The sequence below is a fragment of the Triticum dicoccoides genome, chromosome 5A, assembly GCF_002162155.2.
Source record: "Triticum dicoccoides isolate Atlit2015 ecotype Zavitan chromosome 5A, WEW_v2.0, whole genome shotgun sequence".
NCBI classification, from domain to species: Eukaryota; Viridiplantae; Streptophyta; class Magnoliopsida; order Poales; family Poaceae; genus Triticum; species Triticum dicoccoides.
Genome location: NC_041388.1, coordinates 15,485,431 through 15,499,110, shown reverse-complemented (window position 1 = coordinate 15,499,110; position 13,680 = coordinate 15,485,431).

Sequence of the window (13,680 nt, the reverse complement as noted above, 5' to 3'; positions counted from 1 at the left end):
AAGGGGGGCGCCCCCTCTAGGGTTCCCCCCTCAACCCTAGGCGCATGGGCCCAAGGGAGGGGGTGCGGCCAGCCCACCAGGGGCTGGCTCCCTGCCCCACGCAGCCCATGTGGCCCCCCGGGAGGGGTGACCCCTCCCGGTGGACCCCCGGAACCCTTCCGGTGGCCCCGGCACAATACCGGTATGACCCCAAAACTTCCCGGTGTCCGTTTGACAACTTCCCATATATAAATCTTTACCTCCGGACCCTTCCGGATCTCCTCGTGACGTCCAGGATCCCATTCGGGACTCCGAAAAACATTCGGTAGTCACGTACTAGTCTTCCTAATAACCCTAGCGTCACCGAACCTTAAGTGTGTAGACCCTACGGGTTCGGGAGACATGCAGACATGACCGAGACGCTCTCAGTCAATAACCAACAGCGGGATCTGGATACCCATGATGGCTCCCACATGCTCCTCGATGTTGTCATCGGATGAACCACGATGTCGAGGATTCGATCAAACCCTGTACGCAATTCCCTTTGTCAATCGGTACGTTACTTGCCCGAGACTCGATCGTCGGTATCCCAATACCTTGTTCAGTCTCGTTACCGGCAAGTCACTTTACTCGTACCGTAATGCATGATCCCGTGTCCAACACCTTGGTCACATTGAGCTCATTATGATGATGCATTACCGAGTGGGCCCAGAGATACCTCTCCGTCATACGGAGTGACAAATCCCAGTCTCGATCCGTGTCAACCCAACAGCTACTTTCGGAGATACCTGTAATGCACCTTTATAGTCACCCAGTTACGTTGTGACGTTTGATACACCCAAGGCACTCTTACGGTATCCGGGAGTTACACGATCTCATGGTCGAAGGAAGAGATACTTGACACTGGCAAAGCTCTAGCGAAACGAACTACACGATCTTTTATGCTATGCTTAGGATTGGGTCTTGTCCATCACATCATTCTTCTAATGATGTGATCCCGTTATCAACGAAATCCAATGTCCATAGTCAGGAAACCATGACTATCTGTTGATCACAACGAGCTGGTCAACTAGAGGCTCACCAGGGACATATTGTGGTCTAAGTATTCACACGTGTATTACGATTTCCGGACAATACAGTTATAGCATGAATAAAAGACATTTATCATGAACATTGAAATATAATAATACTTTTATTATTGCCTCTAGGGCATATTTCCAACAGTCTCCCACTTGCACTAGAGTCACCAATCTAGTTACATTGTGATGAATCGAACACCCATAGAGTTCTGGTGTTGATCATGTTTTGCACGCGAGAGAGGTTTAGTCAGCGGATCTGCGACATTCAGATCCGTGTGCACTTTGCAAATCTCTATGTCTCCATCTTGAACATTTTCACGGATGGAGTTGAAACGATGCTTGATGTGCCTGGTCTTCTTGTGAAACCTGGGCTCCTTGGCGAGGGCAATAGCTCCAGTGTTGTCACAGAAGAGTTTGATCGGCCCCGACGCATTGGGTATGACTCCTAGGTCGGTGATGAACTCCTTCACCCAAATCGCTTCATGCGCTGCCTCCGAGGCTGCCATGTACTCCGCTTCACACGTAGATCCCGCCACGACGCTCTGCTTGCAGCTGCACCAGCTTACTGCTCCACCATTCAACATATACACGTATCCGGTTTGTGACTTAGAGTCATCCAGATCTGAGTCGAAGCTAGCGTCGACGTAACCCTTTACGACGAGCTCTTCGTCTCTTCCATAAACGAGAAACATGTCCTTCGTCCTTTTCAGGTACTTCGGGATATTCTTGACCGCTGTCCAGTGTTCCTTGCCGGGATTACTTTGGTATCTTGCTACCAAACTTACGGCAAGGTTTACATCGGGTCTGGTACACAACATGGCATACATAATAGATCCTATGGTTGAAGCATAGGGGATGACACTCATCTCTTCTTTATCTTTTGCCGTGGTCGGTGACTGAGCCGAGCTCAATCTCACACCTTGTAACATAGGCAAGAACCCCTTCTTGGACTGATCCATTTTGAACCTCTTCAAAATCTTATCAAGGTATGTGCTTTGTGAAAGACCTATGAGGCGTCTCGATCTATCTCTATAGATCTTGATGCCTAATATATAAGCAGCTTCTCCAAGGTCCTTCATTGAAAAACACTTATTCAAGTAGGCCTTAATGATGTCCAGAAATTCTATATTATTTCCCATCAAGAGTATGTCATCTACATATAATATGAGAAATGCTACAGAGCTCCCACTCACTTTCTTGTAAACGCAGGCTTCTCCATAAGTCTGCATAAACCCAAACGCTTTGATCATCTCATCAAAGCGAATGTTCCAACTCCGAGATGCTTGCACCAGTCCATAAATGGATCGCTGGAGCTTGCATACTTTGTTAGCGTTCCGAGGATCGACAAAACCTTCCGGCTGCATCATATATAGTTCTTCCTTAAGATGCCCGTTAAGGAATGCCGTTTTGACGTCCATTTGCCATATCTCATAATCATAGTATGCGGCAATTGCTAACATGATTCGGACGGACTTCAGCTTCGCTACGGGAGAGAAAGTCTCGTCGTAGTCAATCCCTTGAACTTGTCGATAACCCTTAGCGACAAGTCGAGCCTTATAGATTGTAACATTACCATCCGCGTCCGTCTTCTTCTTAAAGATCCATTTGTTTTCTATCGCTCGCCGATCATCGGGCAAGTCTGTCAAAGTCCATACTTTGTTTTCATACATGGATTCTATCTCGGATTTCATGGCTTCAAGCCATTTGTTGGAATCCGGGCCCGCCATCGCTTCTTCATAGTTCGAAGGTTCATTGTTGTCTAACAACATGATTTCCAGGATAGGGTTGCCGTACCACTCTGGTGCGGAACGTGTCCTTGTGGACCTACGAAGTTCAGTAGTAACTTGATCCGAAGTACCTTGATCATCATCATTGTTTTCCTCTTCAGTTGGTGTGGGCATCACAGGAACATTTTCCTGAGCTGCACCACTTTCCCGCTCAAGAGGTAGTACTTCATCGAGTTCTACTTTCCTCCCACTTACTTCTTTCGAGAGAAACTCTTTTTCCATAAAGCATCCGTTCTTGGCAACAAAGATCTTGCCTTCGGATCTTAAGTAGAAGGTATACCCGACAGTTTCCTTAGGGTATCCTATGAATACGCATTTTTCCGACTTGGGTTCGAGCTTTTCAGGTTGAAGTTTCTTGACATAAGCATCGCATCCCCAAACTTTTAGAAACGACAGCTTAGGTTTCTTTCCAAACCATAATTCATACGGTGTCGTCTCAACGGATTTAGACGGTGCCCTATTTAAAGTGAATGTAGCTGTCTCTAGAGCGTATCCCCAAAATGATAGCGGTAAATCAGTAAGAGACATCATAGACCGCACCATATCCAATAGGGTGCGGTTACGATGTTCGGACACACCGTTTCGCTGAGGTGTTCCAGGCGGCGTGAGCTGTGAAACGATTCCACATTTCCTTAAGTGTGTACCAAATTCGTGACTTAAGTATTCTCCTCCACGATCTGATCGTAAGAATTTTATCTTTCGGTCACGTTGATTCTCTACCTCATTCTGAAATTCCTTGAACTTTTCAAAGGTCTCAGACTTGTGTTTCATTAAGTAGACATACCCATATCTACTCAAGTCATCTGTGAGAGTGAGAACATAACGATATCCTCCGCGAGCCTCAACGCTCATTGGACCGCACACATCGGTATGTATGATTTCCAACAAGTTGGTTGCTCGCTCCATTGTTCCGGAGAACGGAGTCTTGGTCATTTTGCCCAAAAGGCATGGTTCGCACGTGTCAAACGATTCATAATCAAGAGACTCTAAAAGTCCATCGGCATGGAGCTTCTTTATGCGCTTGACACCAATGTGACCAAGGCGGCAGTGCCACAAGTATGTGGGACTATCGTTATCAACTTTAAATCTTTTGGCATCTACACTATGAACATGTGTAATATTACGCTCGAGATTCATTAAGAATAAACCATTGACCATCGGAGCATGACCATAAAACATATCTCTCATATAAATCGAACAACCATTATTCTCAGACTTAAATGGGTAGCCATCTCGTATTAAACGAGATCCAGATACAATGTTCATGCTCAAACTTGGCACTAAATAACAATTATTAAGGTTCAAAACTAATCCCGTAGGTAAATGTAGAGGCAGCGTGCCGACGGCGATCACATCGACTCTGGAACCATTCCCGACGCGCATCGTCACCTCGTCCTTCGCCAGTCTCCGTTTATTCCGCAGCTCCTGCTGTGAGTTACAAATATGAGCAACAGCACCGGTATCAAATACCCAGGAGTTACTACGAGTACTGGTAAGGTACACATCAATCACATGTATATCAAATATACCTTTGGTGTTGCCGGCCTTCTTATCCGCTAAGTATTTGAGGGCAGTTCCGCTTCCAGTGACCCTTCCCCTTGCAATAAAAGCACTCAGTCTCAGGCTTGGGTCCATTCTTTGACATCTTCCTGGTAACTTGCTTACCAGGCGCGGCAACATCTTTGCCGTCCTTCTTGAAGTTCTTCTTACCCTTGCCCTTCTTGAACTTAGTGGTCTTATTGACCATCAACACTTGATGTTCTTTCTTGATTTCAGCCTCTGCTGACTTCAGCATCGAGAACACTTCAGGAATGGTCTTTCCATCCCCTGCATGTTGTAGTTCATCACAAAGCTCTTGTAGCTTGGTGGGAGCGACTCGAGGATTCTGTCAATGACCGCCTCATCTGGGAGGTTAATGTTCAGCTGGGTCATACGGTTGTGCAACCCAGACATCTTCAGGATGTGCTCACTGACAGAACTGTTTTCCTCCATCTTACAACTGTAGAACTTGTCGGAGACATCATATCTCTCGACCCGGGCATGAGCTTGAAAAACTAGTTTCAGCTCTTCGAACATCTCATATGCTCCGTGGTGCTCAAAACGCTTTTGGAGCCCCGGTTCTAAGCTGTAAAGCATGCCGCACTGAACGAGGGAGTAATCATCAGCACGAGACTGCCAAGCATTCATAATGTCTTGGTTCTCTGGGACGGGAGCGTCACCTAGCGGTACTTCTAGGACATATTGTTTCCTGGCAGCTATGAGGATGATCCTCAGGTTTCGGACCCAGTCCGTATAGTTGCTGCCATCATCTTTCAGCTTGGTTTTCTCTAGGAACGCGTTGAAGTTCATGTTGACATTAGCGTTGGCCATTGATCTACAAGACATATTTGCAAAGGTTTTAGACTAAGTTCATGATAATAAAGTTCTAATCAAATTATGAACTCCCACTTAGATTAGACATCCCTCTAGTCATCTAAGTGTTACACGATCCGAGTCGACTAGCCCGTGTCCGATCATCACGTGAGACGGACTAGTCATCGTCGGTGAACATTCTCATGTTGATCGTATCTTCCATACGATTCGTGTTCGACCTTTCGGTCTCAGTGTTCCGAGGCCATGTCTGCACATGCTAGGCTCGTCAAGTTAACCCTAAGTGTTTTCGCTGTGTAAAACTGTCTTACACCCGTTGTATGTGAACGTAAGAATCCATCACACCCGATCATCACGTGGTGCTTAGAAGCGACGAACTGTAGCAACGGTGCACAGTTAGGGGAGAACACTTCTTGAAATTTTATAAGGGATCATCTTATTTACTACCGTCGTCCTAAGTAAACAAGATGCATAATACATAATAAACATCACATGCAATTATATAGTTGTGACATGATATGGCCAATATCATATAGCTCCATTGATCTTCATCTTCGGGGCTCCATGATCATCTTGTCACCGGCTTGACACCATGATCTCCATCATCATGATCTCCATCATCGTGTCTTCATGAAGTTGTCACACCAACGACTACTTCTACTTCTATGACTAACGTTTAGCAATAAAGTAAAGTAGTTTACATGGCGTTATTAAATGACACGCAGGTCATACAAAAAAAATAAAGACAACTCCTATGGCTCCTGCCGGTTGTCATACTCATCGACATGCAAGTCGTGAATCCTATTACAAAGAACATGATCTCATACATCACAATTCATCATTCATCACAACTTCTGGCCATATCACATCACATGATCAATCGCTGCAAAAACAAGTTAGACGTCCTCTAATTGCTGTTGCATCTTTTACGTGGCTGCAATTGGGTTCTAGCAAGAACGTTTTCTTACCTACGAATCACCACAACGTGATTTTGTCAACTTCTATTTACCCTTCATAAGGGCCCTGTTCATCGATTCCGCTCCAACTAAAGTGGGAGAGACAGACACCCGCCAGCCACCTTATGCAACTAGTGCATGTCAGTCGGTGGAACCGGTCTCACGTAAGCGTACGTGTAAGGTTGGTCCGGGCCGCTTCATCCCACAATACCGTTGAGCAAGAAAAGACTAGTAGAGGCAAGTAAGATGACAAAATCCACGCCCACAACAAAATTGTGTTCTACTCGTGCAAAGAGAACTACGCATAGACCTGGCTCATGATGCCACTGTTGGGGAACGTTGCAGAAAATTAAAAATTTTCCTATGGTTTCACCAAGATCCATCTATGAGTTCATCTAAGCAACGAGTCAAGGGAGAGAGTTTGCATCTACATACCACTTGTAGATCGCGTGCGGAAGCTTGCAAGGTGATGATGTAGTCGTACTCGACGTGATTCGAATCACCGATGACCAAGTGCTGAACGGACAGCACCTCCGCGTTCAACACACGTACGGGACGGGAGACGTCTCCTCCTTCTTGATCCAGCAAGGGGGAAGGAGAGGTTGAGGAAGACAGCTCCACCGGCAGCACGACGGCGTGGTGATGGTGGAGAGGCAGTACTCCGACAGGGCTTCGCCAAGCACACAACGGAGGAGGAGAGGTGTTGGGGAGGGGAGGGCTGCGCCTTGGAGGGTGGTGCGGCTGCCCTCCCCTCACCCCTCTATTTATAGGGGAAGGGAGAAGGGGGCCGGCCCCCTAGAACCCATCTAGGGGGGGGTGCGGCGGCCTAGGGGAGAGGGGAAAGGGTGGCTTGCCCCCCAAGCCAAGGGGGGCGCCCCCTCTAGGGTTCCCCCCTCAACCCTAGGCGCATGGGCCCAAGGGAGGGGGTGCAGCCAGCCCAGCAGGGGCTGGCTCCCTGCCCCACGCAGCCCATGTGGCCCCCGGGGAGGGGTGACCCCTCCCGGTGGACCCCCGGAACCCTTCCGGTGGCCCCGGCACAATACCGGTATGACCCCGAAACTTCCCGGTGTCCGTTTGACAACTTCCCATATATAAATCTTTACCTCCGGACCCTTCCGGATCTCCTCGTGACGTCCAGGATCCCATCCGGGACTCCGAACAACATTCGGTAGTCACGTACTAGTCTTCCTAATAACCCTAGCGTCACCGAACCTTAAGTGTGTAGACCCTACGGGTTCGGGAGACATGCAGACATGACCGAGACGCTCTCAGTCAATAACCAACAGCGGGATCTGGATACCCATGATGGCTCCCACATGCTCCTCGATGTTGTCATCGGATGAACCACGATGTCGAGGATTCGATCAAACCATGTACGCAATTCCCTTTGTCAATCGGTACGTTACTTGCCCGAGACTCGATCGTCGGTATCCCAATACCTTGTTCAGTCTCGTTACCGGCAAGTCACTTTACTCGTACCGTAATGCATGATCCCGTGTCCAACACCTTGGTCACATTGAGCTCATTATGATGATGCATTACCGAGTGGGCCCAGAGATACCTCTCCGTCATACGGAGTGACAAATCCCAGTCTCGATCCGTGTCAACCCAACAGCTACTTTCGGAGATACCTGTAATGCACCTTTATAGTCACCCAGTTATGTTGTGACGTTTGATACACCCAAGGCACTCTTACGGTATCCGGGAGTTACACGATCTCATGGTCGAAGGAAGAGATACTTGACACTGGCAAAGCTCTAGCAAAACGAACTGCACGATCTTTTATGCTATGCTTAGGATTGGGTCTTGTCCATCACATCATTCTCCTAATGATGTGATCTCGTTATCAACGACATCCAATGTCCATAGTCAGGAAACCATGACTATCTGTTGATCACAACGAGCTGGTCAACTAGAGGCTCACCAGGGACATATTGTGGTCTAAGTATTCACACGTGTATTACGATTTCCGGACAATACAGTTATAGCATGAATAAAAGACATTTATCATGAACATTGAAATATAATAATACTTTTATTATTGCCTCTAGGGCATATTTCCAACAAAACCACCATGAATCATATGGTGAGGGAGATTGTGCTGAGTATGGCTAACATCTCCGGTACTTAACACTGGGTCAGTCTGCGAGCATAGCTTGATGCCGATGCGAAGTAAACGCTAAACCTAGTGCAAATATAGACTAAAGAGATGCATAGATCATGTAAAAGATTATATAATAAATAATGAGCACATTAAAGGAATGGTGGCGCGGGATAACAACCCAATGATGCAAAGTATTTTAAAAGGTCTTTTTCTTTTCATGCCCCATATATACAACTTGTCCCTCTGATAGTAGTAGAATGTCATCAAATTTGAACCTCTCGGCTGGTGTATTGAGCACATCATAGTGTGCCCATCTTTTGCAAGCTCCATCACTTTCTCTACATGGAATGCATCAAAGCCCATGAGGAAGCCATAAACACGCACAAAGTTCATGGGGTTATCAGTCCATGTTTTATGGTAAAGTTCCTCTGTAGGTCGAGCTACATGGAACCTCTTATCTTTAGTCCTTCAGCATTGCTTTGAGATCCGTACTCTCCAACTAACTTGCAACAAGAAGATTTTTCTTTTTTATTTCTCTCAAATGAAAGAACATATGGACTTCAAAATTTACAAATCAAACAAACTTTACAACTTCAATGTGTGAAAAAACTTTCAGATTTTGTGGACCAACATAAATATAGAAAATGAGGATTTTTTTTTTGATTAAAAAATTAAATTTTAGCATTTTAATGCATGAAAAAATCTGAAAGTTTTTTTCCCACATAGTAATTAGAATGTTTTGTTGTCCTACAAAGTTTGAAGTTTATACGTTGTTTCGTTTGAGAGAAACAAAAGTAAAAAATGTGCCTGCATGGATCTCGATGCAAAAATGGATGGCTAAGATAAGGGGTACCATGTAGCTCAAGCTACACAAAACCACACTCTTTATGGTCGTCATACAAACTGACAAACTGATTAAAAATATCCTTGCACCTAATACAATATATTACGAACTCAGAAAAATGCTAATGATCATGAAATTCAATATTTCAATGGGGAATTTTTCAATTAGCCCACTTAAAATGAAATGATGCAACAACAGTCTATCTCATTGCCTTCATGGGATTATAGCTTATTTACAGTCTATCCCATTTGTTCTTATAAGCTCAAGGAGATGGGAATACATGCTCACATGGTATATTTCGCCAAAGAGTTCAATTCTCGCCCCTCAATGCCAATTAACAAGTTAAATTATGGTGTTGTTAACGATAACAGAAACTACTTTAAACTGTTATTCAAATAAAGTACATGTAAATCTCTCGGTGTTATCTTCACCCGTGCCTAACAATTAACTTTGTATGTTAACACAAAAATATCTGTATGTGGCATCATATATGCGGCGACACGCCATGCGGTTGAAGAAACGATAGTGCATATTTTGTAGTCCGTTGACTGATTAGTTGTAGCTAAATGTGTGTCTAATGCTGGGACCTAATAACAAAGAAACTATACTCACTTGCATTATTTTAGGTACATTTAGTTGTGATAGTGAGTGGTAGTATAGGAAAGTAGAAACCATATATTCACGTTAATCCCAAAGAGACGTTTCAATTAGTTTCCCATAAGAAAAAGAAGTGAGTATGTCTCTAGCTCCTTAACTGAACACCAAGAAATCAAAAGCAACAACCTTCTTGGCATCGTCAACAGATATCTCACAAGTGCTGACAGGAAGAGCGACACAGTTAGTCATGATCCAACAGCTATCAAAACTGCAGTTCCAATATAGCTTCAAATAAATTTCAACATTTGAGCAACGTGACTCACATTCTGCATCTAGCCATTGAACAAAGAAGCATGCATCACAGTCCTCACCCTGTATTCCTGTAATAATTGCTTGACTTTTACTCCCTCCGTTCCAAAATAGATGACTCAACTTTGTACTAATTTTGTACTAAAGTTAGTACAAAATTGAGTCATCTATTTTGGAACGGAGGGAGTATCTCATAGGGTTGGCTAATATATTCCTACAAATAATTGCACGATAATCCATCACCAATTAGTGCTTGAAACATAAGAACTTGTTTGCCTTTACAGTAGCAGGGCTACGGCTCTAAATGCTCCGAGTAGCTAAGCATTCTTATGTACAAAGCAACTATGTGTCAGGTTATAGTCACATACATGGTTCAGATATACCTGAAAATGTGCAATCACCTGTATACTGAACAAACTACTCACCTGTATACTGAACAAACTACTAGCACATTCATGCATCTAGACTCGAGTTTTCTGTGGCAGTACCCATCCATGAGCTCGGAAGACCCTGTTGAGCGATGGATACGAATGATGAAATCTGATTCTACACGTGCCATGGTGTGCATCTAGTCTTTTTTCTGCTATCAAAAATGTTCATTGACACCTGCCAAGTGTAGCATTGAACTCAAGATAAAGAAAGGGCAACATTGAAGCTACATTAAACATGTACATTTGATAGAACTGAAGCTACTATATGAGCTCGCCACTGCATCTAAATGACTATGAACACTTCATTGTCAACGATAAAAAATAAGCGTTTAGACCAATAGAGAGGGGCAGCCGGGTTCAAATCGGCCTCGCCATTCTGCCACCCGCCGCTGCTGGTAAAGAACTACCAACCTTGCCTGGCGCATAATCAAAGCCTGGAAACCCATTCACCAAATTCGCAAGGTCGCTACTCATGCTCTGGCTCCCCTGCTTATTCTCCTTCCTCGCAACCTTCTCTTCCATGCCATCCACTCCCCATCCGCGCTCACCAAGCTCAACTATCCATCATACAAAAATGGTCACCCCTAGTTAGGATGGCACTACATAGATACTCTATGTATAAATAGAATGATTTATATATTTGGCAGGTACAGGATTAGAGGATCCACCACAAGTGTATTGAGATTCTGCCACATTATACTAAGGAGATATTTTAATTAACAATAGCACTTGCAGCAAAAGAACAGGGTGTACTTTGGTTGAATACGGAAGTGTGGAATTAAATTTATTTAGTATTTACTATTTAACCGTTTTGGTTTCCAGGTTGCTAATCAGAAATGCATTAAACCCAGCTAATCGAATCTTTACTTGACACTAAGAAAACTGGAAAGCATCCGGTAAAGAGAACTCATTTGATGGTTTTTGTATGATGATAAATGAATGACTCTGAAGATATGAAACTGATCTGAAACTGACAAACTCTCTTGCATGACTGATCTTTCTAGGGCATTCTCTTTTTAAACATACCCAGTCACCAATCTGAAACAGAAGACAATAGCCTGGGCTGATTTTGATTTGCCTGGAAGTCATCGATATTAATTTGCCTGGGCTGATTTTGATTTGCAAATAAGAAAAAGATTATCCAGTTACATAAATACATAAATAGCATCATAAATACATGGTGCACATCATGTTGGCATCATGATTGTTAATACCACGAAAACAGTGGGCATAAAATGGTATCCATCCACTGAACTGCTTGCTCCAACTGCAAACAGAAACCAAATATTTTTAGCCCAACTATTGAACAAAGCACACGTCTACAAAATAGTGCACCCGTGGAACAGAAAGCATGTAAATACAGCATCCCTTATGTTGGTTGCGTACCGAAGAAAGCAGGCGTCTTTATCCACATTAGTTGTACCTGGGCTCGGTCCGGTCAATTGACCGAACACCTTGCAGGCGACCTGGACACTACTGTTGGAACATGAGAACCGGGTCAGTGAGCTCGCTGGATGAGGTGCAACCTGAACACTGGTGCTGTAACAGGCAAACGATGTCAGACCGGGGCGGTGAGCTCGCTGGATGAGGCCTCACCGGGCGGAGAGGCTGTTGGGAGTTACTCCTTCTGATTTACTCGTCATGGTTAGTTCAAATTTGAACTGAAACCACAACGAGTAAATCAGAAGGAGTAGGACACAGACGAACCCAGCAGCTAGCACACACGCACGATGAAGCTACGGCGCAAGCTTGAGGAGCCCGTGGCGCAGCACAGGCGTCGTGCATGAACTCGAAACGCAGGCGCGTTGGACAGAATCGAGGTTAAGAGCACAGGCGTCGTGCATGAACTCGAAACACGGGCGCATTGGACAGAATCGAGGTTAAGAGCACAGGCGTCGTGCATGAACTCGAAACGCGGGCGCGTTGGACAGAATCGAGGTTAAGAGCACAGGCGTCGTGCATGAACTCGAAACGCGGGCGCGTTGGACAGAATCGAGGTTAAGAGCACAGGCGTCGTGCATGAACTCGAAACGCGGGCGCGTTGGATAGAATCGAGGTTAAGAACACAGGTGTCGTGCATGAACTCGAAACGCAGGCACGTTGGACAGAATCGAAGTTAAGAGCACAGGCGTCGTGCATGAACTCGAAACGCGGGCGCGTTGGACAGAATCGAGGTTAAGAGCACAGGCGTCGTGCATGAACTCTCTTTCATGACTGATCTTTCTAGGGCATTCTCTTTTTAAACATACCCAGTCACCAATCTGAAACAGAAGACAATAGCCTGGGCTGATTTTGATTTGCCTGGAAGTCATCGATATTAATTTGCCTGGGCTGATTTTGATTTGCAAATAAGAAAAAGATTATCCAGTTACATAAATACATAAATAGCATCATAAATACATGGTGCACATCATGTTGGCATCATGATTGTTAATACCACGAAAACAGTGGGCATAAAATGGTATCCATCCACTGAACTGCTTGCTCCAACTGCAAACAGAAACCAAATATTTTTAGCCCAACTATTGAACAAAGCACACGTCTACAAAATAGTGCACCCGTGGAACAGAAAGCATGTAAATACAGCATCCCTTATGTTGGTTGCGTACCGAAGAAAGCAGGCGTCTTTATCCACATTAGTTGTACCTGGGCTCGGTCCGGTCAATTGACCGAACACCTTGCAGGCGACCTGGACACTACTGTTGGAACATGAGAACCGGGTCAGTGAGCTCGCTGGATGAGGTGCAACCTGAACACTGGTGCTGTAACAGGCAAACGATGTCAGACCGGGGCGGTGAGCTCGCTGGATGAGGCCTCACCGGGCGGAGAGGCTGTTGGGAGTTACTCCTTCTGATTTACTCGTCATGGTTAGTTCAAATTTGAACTGAAACCACAACGAGTAAATCAGAAGGAGTAGGACACAGACGAACCCAGCAGCTAGCACACACGCACGATGAAGCTACGGCGCAAGCTTGAGGAGCCCGTGGCGCAGCACAGGCGTCGTGCATGAACTCGAAACGCAGGCGCGTTGGACAGAATCGAGGTTAAGAGCACAGGCGTCGTGCATGAACTCGAAACACGGGCGCATTGGACAGAATCGAGGTTAAGAGCACAGGCGTCGTGCATGAACTCGAAACGCGGGCGCGTTGGACAGAATCGAGGTTAAGAGCACAGGCGTCGTGCATGAACTCGAAACGCGGGCGCGTTGGACAGAATCGAGGTTA